Source organism: Salvelinus alpinus, chromosome 4 (assembly GCF_045679555.1).
Source record: "Salvelinus alpinus chromosome 4, SLU_Salpinus.1, whole genome shotgun sequence".
Lineage (NCBI taxonomy): Eukaryota > Metazoa > Chordata > Actinopteri > Salmoniformes > Salmonidae > Salvelinus > Salvelinus alpinus.
Window position 1 is genome coordinate 31,959,935 of NC_092089.1, and position 10,002 is coordinate 31,969,936.

Below are 10,002 nucleotides of genomic sequence, written 5' to 3' on the forward strand. Positions count from 1 at the left end.
CCACGATGGCCCTCAAAGAACTTCACTGGACTTTATGCAAACTGGAAACCACATATCCTGAGGCAACATTTATTGTAACTGGGGATTTTAACAAAGCAAATTTGAGGAAAATGCTACCGAAGTTCCATCAACATATTGAATGTAGTACTCACGCTGCTAAAACACTTCCACTGCTACTCCAACTTCCGGGATGCCTACAAGACCCTCCCCCGCCCTCCCTTCGGGAAATCTGATCACGACTCCATTTTGCTCCTCCCTTCCTATAGGCAGAAACTCAAACAGGAAGTACACATGCTAGGGACTATTCATCGCTGGTCTGACCAATCGGAATCCACACTTCAAGATTGCTTTGATCAAGCAGACTGGGATATGTTCCGGGTAGCCTCCGAGAACAACATAGACGAAAACACTGATACGAGGACTGAGTTTATCAGGAAGTGTATAGAAGATGTTGTACCCACTGTGACTATTAAAACCTACCCTAACCAGAAACCGTGGATAGATGGCAGCATTCGCGCAAAACTGAAAGTGCAAACCAACGCATTTAACCATGGTAAGGTGACTGGGAATATGGTCGAATACAAAACAGTGTGGTTATTCCCTCCGTAAGGCAATCAAACATGCAAAACGTCAGTATAGAGACAAAGTGGAGTCGCAATTCAACGTCTCAGATACAAGACGTACAGTATGTGGCAGGGTCTACAGACAATCATGGACTACAAAGGGAAAACCAGCCACGTCGAGGACACTGACGTCTTGCTTCCGGACAAGCTAAACACCTTCTTAGCCCGCTTTGAGGATAACACAGTGCCACCGATGCGGCCCGCTACCAAGGACTGTGGGCTCTTCTTCTCTGTGGCTGAAGTAAGTAAGACATTTAAGCGTGTTAACCATCGCAAGGCTGACGGCATCCCTAGCCAACAATGATGAGACAGACTACAGGGAGGAGATGAGTGCCCTGGGAGTGTGGTGCCAGGACAATAACCTATCACCCAACGTCAACAAAACAAAACAACAACAAAGAAGGTGAAATGCTTCAAGTTCCTCGGCGTACACATCCCTGACAAACTGAAATGGTCCACCCACACAGACAGTGTGGTGAAGAAGGTGCAACAGCACAGCACCTCTTCAACCTCAGAAGGCTGAAAACCCTCACAAACTTTTACAGATGCACAATTGAGAGGATCCTGTCGGGCTGTATCACCGCCAGGTACGGCAACTGCAACACCCGCAACCGCAGCGCTCTGCAGAGGGTGGTGCAGTCTGCCCAACCCATCACCGCGGGCAAACTACCTGCCCTCATGTCACAGGAAGGCCAAAAAGATCATCAAGGACAACAACCACTCGAGCCACTGCCTGTTCATCCCGCTATCATCCAGAAGGCGAGGTCAGTACAGGTGCATGAAAGCTGGGGCCGAGAGACTGAAAAACAGCTTCTATCACAAGGTCATCAGACTGTTAAATAGCCATCATTAGCACATTAGAGGCTGCTGCCCTATATGCATAGACTTGAAATCATCACTGGCCACTTTTTAACAGTCACTTTATTTACATATTTTGCAATACTCATCTCATATGTACAGTTTAAGTCGGAAGTTTACATACACCCTAGTCAAATACATATAAACTCAGTTTTTCACAATTCCTGACATTTAATCCTAGTAAAAATTCCCTGTCTTTGGTCAGTTAGGATCACCACTTTATTTTAAGAATGGGAAATGTCAGAATAATAGTAGAGAGAATGATTTATTTCAGCTTTTATTTCTTACATCACATTCACAGTGGGTCAGAAGATACACTCAATTAATATTTGGTAGCATTGCCTTTAAATTGTTTAACTTGGGTCAAACGTTTCGGGTAGCCTTCCACAAGTTTCCCACAATAAGTTAGGTGAATTTTGGCCCATTCCTCCTGACAGAGCTGGTGCAACTGAGTCAGGTTGGTAGGCCTCCTTGCTCGCACTCGCTTTTTCAGTTCTGCCCACACATTTTCTAATGGATTGAGGTCAGGGCATTGTGATGGCCACTCTAATACTTTGACTTTGTTGTCCTTAAGCCATTTTGCCACAACTTTGGAAGTATGCTTGGGGTCATTGTCCATTTGGAAGACCCATTTGCGACCAAGCTTTAACTTCCTGACTGATGTCTTGAGATGTTGCTTCAATATATCCACATAATTTTCCTTCGTCATGACACCATGTATTTTGTGAAGTGCACCAGTCCCTCCTGGAGCAAAGCACCCCCACAACATGATGCTGCCACCCCCGTGCTTCACGCTTGGGATGGTGTTCTTTGGCTTGCAAGCCTCCCCCTTTTTCCTCCAAACATAACGATGGTCATTATGGCCAAACAGTTCTATTTTTGTTTCATCAGACCAGAGGACATTTCTCCAAAAAGTATGATCTTTGTCCCCATGTGCAGTTGCAAACCATAGTCTGGCTTCTTTATGGCGGTTTTGGAGCAGTGGCTTCTTCCTTGCTGAGCGGCCTTTCAGGTTATGTCGATATAGGACTCGTTTTTACTGTGGATATAGATACTTTTGTACCTGTTTCCTCCAGCATCTTCACAAGGTCCTTTGCTGTTGTTCTGGGATTGATTTGCACTTTTCACACCAAAGTAAGTTCATCTTTAGGAGACAGAACGCATCTCCTTCCTGAGCGGTATGATGGCTGCGTGGCCCCATGGTGTTTATACTTCGGGACTATTGTTTGTACAGATGAACGTGGTACCTTCAGGCATTTGGAAATTGCTCCCAAGGATGAACCAGACTTGTGGAGGTCTACACATTTTTTCTGAGGTCTTGGCTGATTTCTTTTGATTTTCCCATGATGTCAAGCAAAGAGGCACTGAGTTTGAAGGTAGGCCTTGGAATACATCCACAGGTACACCTCCAATTGACTCAAATTATGTAAATTAGCCTGTCAGAAGCTCTAAAGCCATGACATCATTTTCTGGAATTTTCCAAGCTGTTTAAAGGCACAGTCAACTTAGTGTATGTAAACTTCTGACCCACTGGAATTGTGATACAGTGAATTTTAAGTGAAATAATCTGTCTGTAAACAATTGTTGGAAAAATGACTTGTGTCATGCACAAAGTAGATGTCCTAATCGACTTGCCAAAACTATAGTTTGTTAACAAGACATTTGTGGAGTGGTTGAAAAACTAGTTTTAATGACTCCAACCTAAATGTATGTAAACTTCCGACTTCAACTGTATATACTGTATTATATCTTATTTGACTGTATCTTAGTCTATGCCACTCTGACATTGCTCGCCCAAATATTTATATATTCTTAATTCCATTCCTTTAGATTTGTGTGTATTGTTGGGAAATTGTTAGATATTACTGCACTAGAAACACAAGCATTTCGCTAAACCCGCAATAACATCTGGTAAACATGTGTATGTGACAAATAAAATTTGATTTGATGAATCAACATTTTGTAACAGAGGACGACTACTGTGAAAGCTGGTTTTCATCTGAATCTGTGAATCAGTGAAAGCTCTTCCCCTAAATCTGTTCTGATATCACATGACTTATGTGAGGAGTGTATAGCTTTCAGAATCAGTGGAGGATGGTTGGAAGAACTGTCTACGCTAGGTTATTCCAGGGAAAGCAACAGGAAACTAGGCAAAGCTATGCTGCTATGTTGTAAATACCTGATCCCTCCCCCTTCCTGTCTGTCTGTGTCCGTCTGTGTTGTGAATGTATTTCTGTCCCCCTGTAGTCTTTCTAAAGCCAGAATGAGAGAAAGAAGGATTAGACTGAGATGTCCTAAACGAGACCTGGAAGTATCGTAGCCAACTGTTGCCATTGTTTCAGTCAGCTCCATCCATTGGGAGTTCAACTTGGCTTCCAATGCCAATATACTTCCTGGATAATCTTCAGATTGATGACATCACTGTCTAAACCTTCTTCATCTCAATCTAGCTCTGTAACCAGAAAGTTTGGGGACAACCCAAAGGCAAAAATACAATCTGTTTTTCATTTGAATCATTCATTAATTTATATATTATGTAACTTATTCAGGCAAAAATGTTATTGATCAATGTTCAAATTGTATTGTAAAAAACCCCATTAAGAAATGAAGTCTTAATAGAGTTTCCATCCACTATGTCATTGTCTTGTGTCTGATCAGGGTCTTCCAGTAAATGTCCTTAATGGAGGTGATTTTGACAGCAAATTAAAATCATTGATAAGGAAAAAGGGATCATAATAAATTACAACCATTGCTCAGGAGAAGGGAACATTAATAATTTGCTCGTTCTCTATTTGTCGCAATGTGACTGATAATACAAAAAGTTAATAACATTTCTGGACATTTCAATGTAGCTTCCACACAAACATACATTACTCCGACTAAAACTCACCCAGGTAAGTAGATCATGAGGTTGAAGCCAAACAGAGGATTTATTTTTGGTGAATTCAAGAGTAGGACTATTTACTAAGTCACAAAATCTGACCCCAAATTCAATTTACCGCATCATTAACTATTTATAGTAATGGATTACTCAAATATCCATTGATACTAATAAATGCTGTTTAAATAACCATGAAACATTTTAGGACTTCCACATGTCTTGATTGAGAGTTTCCAGAATATTATCAGTCATCATGTACTCATATAAACGTATGCATAAGGTAATGAACTCAACAAGGTGGCTTGTAGCATACTGTATATAATGCTAAAATGGGATTGACTGAAAGTAGCCTACATCATCTAATGCAGGGGTTTTCAAACTTTTCTTGCCCAGGTACCCCCACCCAGGAAAACCGGATCCCCATCATATATTACCAAAAAAAAGTAATGTATTGTCTTATCATCAGGTGAATGACAATGGCAAGTAGAAGTAATCAACATTTAAATTTGATTAGCTAGAAAGTTAAAGGTACAGTATCTTAGCAGCGGAGAGAAAATGTTGCTGTTTTGAAGCACATTTTCTGCAATTCTACACAGTTTGGCATGGAGCTGAGAGACAATTTTTCAATTTTAAAGCTAATTTCCTACAATTTTATGCATTTTGCCATGGTTAATGTGGTGTTCCTCTGCTCAAATATCAAAGGGCATGTTCCCTGAAACCTGTAGTGTGTACTGTAGAAATGCATGACTGTAGCGTTAACCTCTTTTTTTCTCCCTGACTGTGTAGCTTTTATTGGAATGTTGGTTCTCAAAGAAGATATTATTATAAATATATAGGTGTTCAGTATTTTTTCTGCATGCTTTCTATCTGCTTTTGGTCGTTTAAGTTGGCACTGAAACAGTTTTTTCATCCCGAAAATTACCACTTACATGACCCGCCTAAGAATTTTACAGAAATAAATAAAATAAATAGAAACCACTGTAAATTAGCTGGTACATTTTTCCATATTAAAAGGACAGTTTGAGATTTTGTGACAAATTAGGGAAATATTACCATACCAATAAAGTGTGTTTGATTGATTGATTAGGGGCCCAGTGACGTAGGCATGGCATGTACACTTCGTCGTCGGCCAAATTTGGGGCACCCAGCTCATGCCCGGGAGGCGGCCCGTTTCCTAAACAAATGCAATCAACGCTTACCCGGTTCACCTGGGTCATTAATAGAATCCCCTCGAGCAAAAAATCGGCAAACTGGGCTGAATGTAATTTGGGACCCGTGCTATAGGATGCGTATTTATACAAGAGCACGCTCCTTTTAGAGAAACACGCCAGCTCAAGGTGATATGATCAAACAATACAAACAACTTGAAATAATCAAAGTTTAAACCTGTAATGGGTCCAGTAAAGAAACAACAAAGGACATAGTCAATAGTGTAAATTATGTTGAAATCTATTATAATAGGAGATTGTAGTATTGAAATACCAAGGGAATGCGGTCTTGCGATTCACTCACTAATGGCGTAGTCATGTATGAGGGAAGACAGGCGCATGAAAACTTTTTAAATTCCGTGCTTAATTTGTAAATTGGGATTTGCCAGAACAAAAAGTGAGCGTGAGAGGCGGGTGACCTGGGGAGCTCTGAGGTACCGGAACGCATGGGGAGAAAAAAAACAGCTTTATAATTTAGGCATTGCATGCATATCATCGCATTTGCTTAGAGTATAGGCGCTTACAGAAGTTGCACACATGGGGAATTTATTTTTTGTCGCCTGGAGTCTAGGAAAATGTTGGCCTTTTATAAACTTCCGTCATGCGATTCTGCATTATTTTACATGACTGGAGACTTTGGCAAAACCTTCAATACAGCATAAATGAGCGAAGTGACAGGATATTTTGACAGACCAACTGAATCGGAGATCAATATAACTGTCTTGTCTTGAATCCATCAATGGCAGACCTGGATGTGTGGAGACACGCACATCATAGGCTAAAATTAGGAAATTTGTCCTAAAAATGCTTTCGTTTCACTGGCTCACCCATTAACGGGCAGTTCACTGCCGACGTGTTCGTGTCTAAAGCCTATCGCTCTTGTTCGGCCCACGGCTGAATGTAATTGGGAATCCATATTTGGAAATTGTTCAAATATTGTTGTGGCATACAACAGACAGTAGTGTTCCCTTTTCAGCAAGAGGCATTGGCTTCAACTTGTCTTTTCCCGCGATTGTATTTGAAATATTGGGAAATTCCTGCTGTCTGTATGCTGTTAACTGACATTTGCAGCGCGTTCCCGAATTTAGGCTATGCCTTGTTATTGGGCGACACACAATCCACAGCTAGGATATATATAATATGCTATTGATCCTCTGGCTAAATTCTAGGCCTCATGGTGTAGTAGGCTATTCTGAATTATTCTATGTTTTTCTGAATTTTTCTCAAATGATTGCCTCGCCTGGTTCACCAACTACATCTCTGATAGAGTTAAGTGTGTCAAATCGGAGGGCCTGTTGTCCGGATCTCTTGCAGTCTCTATGGGGGTGCCACACTGTTCAATTCTCGGGCCGACTCTCTTCTCTGTATACATCAATGATGTCGCTCTCGCTGCTGGTGATTCTCTGATCCACCTCTACGCAGACGACACCATTCTGTATACATCTGGCCCTTCTTTGGACACTTTGTTAACTAACCTCCAGACGTGCTTCAATTCCATACAACTCTCCTTCCGTGGCCTCCAACTGCTCTTAAATGCAAGTAAAACTAAGTGCATGCTCTTCAACCGATCGCTACCCACCCATCCAGGATCACTACTCTGGACGGTTCTGACTTAGAATATGTGGACAACTACAAATACCTAGGTGTCTGGCTAGACTGTAAACTCTCCTTCCAGACTCACATTAAGCATCTCCAATCCAAAATTAAATCTAGAATCGGCTTCCTATTTCGCAACAAAGCATCCTTCACTCATGCTGCCAAACATACCCTCGTAAAACTGACCATCCTACCGATCCTCGACTTCGGCGATGTCATCTATAAAATAGCCTCCAACACTCTACTCAACAAATTGGATGCAGTTTATCACAGTGCAATCCGTTTTGTCACCAAAGCACCATATATTACCCACCACTGCGACCTGTACGCTCTCGTCGGTTGGTCATCGCTTCATACTCGTCACCAATCCCACTGGCTCCAGGTCATCTACAAGTCTCTGCTAGGTAAAGCACCGCCTTATCTCAGCTCACTGGTCACCATAGCAGCACCCATCCGTAGCACGCGCTCCAGCAGGTATAGCTCACTGGTCACCCCCAAAGCCAATTCCTCCTTTGGCCGCCTTTCCTTCCAGTTCTCTGCTGCCAATGACTGGAACAAACTGAAAAAATCAATGAAGCTGGAGTCTTATATTTCTCTCACTAGCTTTAAGCACCAGCTGTCAGAGCAGCTCACAGATCACTGCACCCGTACATAGCCCATCCAACTACCTCATACTGTATTTATTTATTTATCTTGCTCCTTTGCACCCCAGTATCTCTACTTGCACATTAATCTTCTGTACATCTACCATTCCAGTGTCTAATTGCTATACTGTAATTACTTCGCCACCATGGCCTATTTAATGGCTTACCTCTCATATCTTACCTCATTTGCACTCACTGTATATAGATTTTTCTTTTTTCTACTGTATTATTGACTGTATGTTTGTTTATTCCATGTGTAACTCTGTGTTGTTGTATGTGTCGAACTGCTGTGATTTATCTTGGCCAGGTTGCAGTTGTAAATGAGAACTTGTTCTCAACTAGCCTACCTGGTTAAATAAAGGTGAAATAAAAAATTAAAAAATAGACAGCTGCAGCTCCTCCAGAACCCATGCGGCTAGGATTCTATGAGGAAATAAATTAAGTGCAACGCCAGAGATGAGTTGCAGTGTCACGTTCGTCATACGAAGGTCTTCAAAGTACATAGGGCATACTTTTGACTGCTAAATAGCAACTATCAATCACTTAGATCATGTATTTTTCATTTTGAGATGCATAGCTATTGTGGAGGATGAATCAGAATTAGTTGGGTAACATAGATAAATAAGATGTTTTATTTACATAATATGCTTATGTGAGATACTTGTCATTAGAATGTATCCCTTTGGACTATGCTGTTGGCAGCTGCACTTTCCCCTTCTCAGCTAGGGCTCAGTCACTTGGGGCCCAGAGAGGGGAGAGGTCAGAATGGAACATTGTCTTCATATGTGAATGTATCTGTTAAACCATGTGAAGGGATGGCGTGATTAAGGGGGAACCAATTATCTCTTGGCTCCACAATGTCTGTGCGCAAGTCACTCCCCTCAGTGAGCTTGTCCAGGAGTGGGGAGAAGAGGGGGTTTACTTGAGATGGGAGTACATAGAGTTGACAATTGAGTTATGCCTTGGATGAGGTAATGTTTTGGTACTATGAAGCACCAGGAACGAGTGACTTCGTCACTTCCTCTTGAACTTGCAGATGTGTTGCTGTGCGTTTTGTTGCCAACCTTACTTTGCTACCTGACAACTTTACGGTTTTTACTTTTTAATTAAGTTTATATTTTGCTGTGTTGCTGTGCGTTTTGTTGCCAACCTTACCTTGCTACCTGACAACTTTACGGTTTTTACTTTTTAATTACCGTTTATATTTTTATTTTTTCCCTCCAATTTTTTTTTTCTTTCAACTTTTTAACTCCGGACGTTTTATCTGGACATGGTTCGTCAGCACCTTCAACAGCCGAAGCTAAGTAGTAACATTATTAACATGATGCCTTCTAATTGCAGTCGCTGTACTCATAATATACAGGAGAACGATCGCCTTACAGCGAGGATAGCTGTGCTGCAAGCCCAGCTTTTTTTATTTATTTTTATTTATTTAACCTTTATTTAACCAGGTAGGCAAATTGAGAACACGTTCTCATTTACAATTGCGACCTGGCCAAGATAAAGCAAAGCAGTTCGACACATACAACAACACATAGTTACACATGGAGTAAAACAAACATATAGTCAATAATACAGATGAAAAAAAATAAGTCTATATACAATGTGAGCAAGTGAGGTGAGATAAGGGAGGTGAAGGCAAACAAATATATGTATAAATAAATAAAAATATAAAAAGGCCATGGAGGCGAAGTGAGTACAACACAGCAAGTAAAATAAAAACTAAAAAACACTGGAATGGTTGGTTTGCAGTGGAAGAAAGTGCAAAGTAGAGACAGAAATAATGGGGTGCAAAGGAGCAAAATAAATTAATAAATAAATACAGTAGGTAAAGAGGTAGTTGTTTGGGCTAAATTGTAGATGGGTTATGTACAGGTGCAGTAATCTATGAGCTTCCCTGACAGCTGGTGCTTAAAGCTAGTGAGGGAGATAGGTGTTTCCAGTTTCAGAGATTTTTGTAGTTCGTTCCAGTCATTGGCAGCAGAGAACTGGAAGGAGAGGCGTCCAAAGGAAGAATTGGTTTTGGGGGTGACTAGAGAGATATACCTGCTGGAGCGCGTGCTACAGGTAGGTGCTGCTATGGTGACCAGCGAGCTGAGATAAGGGGGGACTTTACCTAGCAGGGTCTTGTAGATGACCTGGAACCAGTGGGTTTGGCGACGAGTATGAAGCGAGGGCCAGCCAACGAGAGT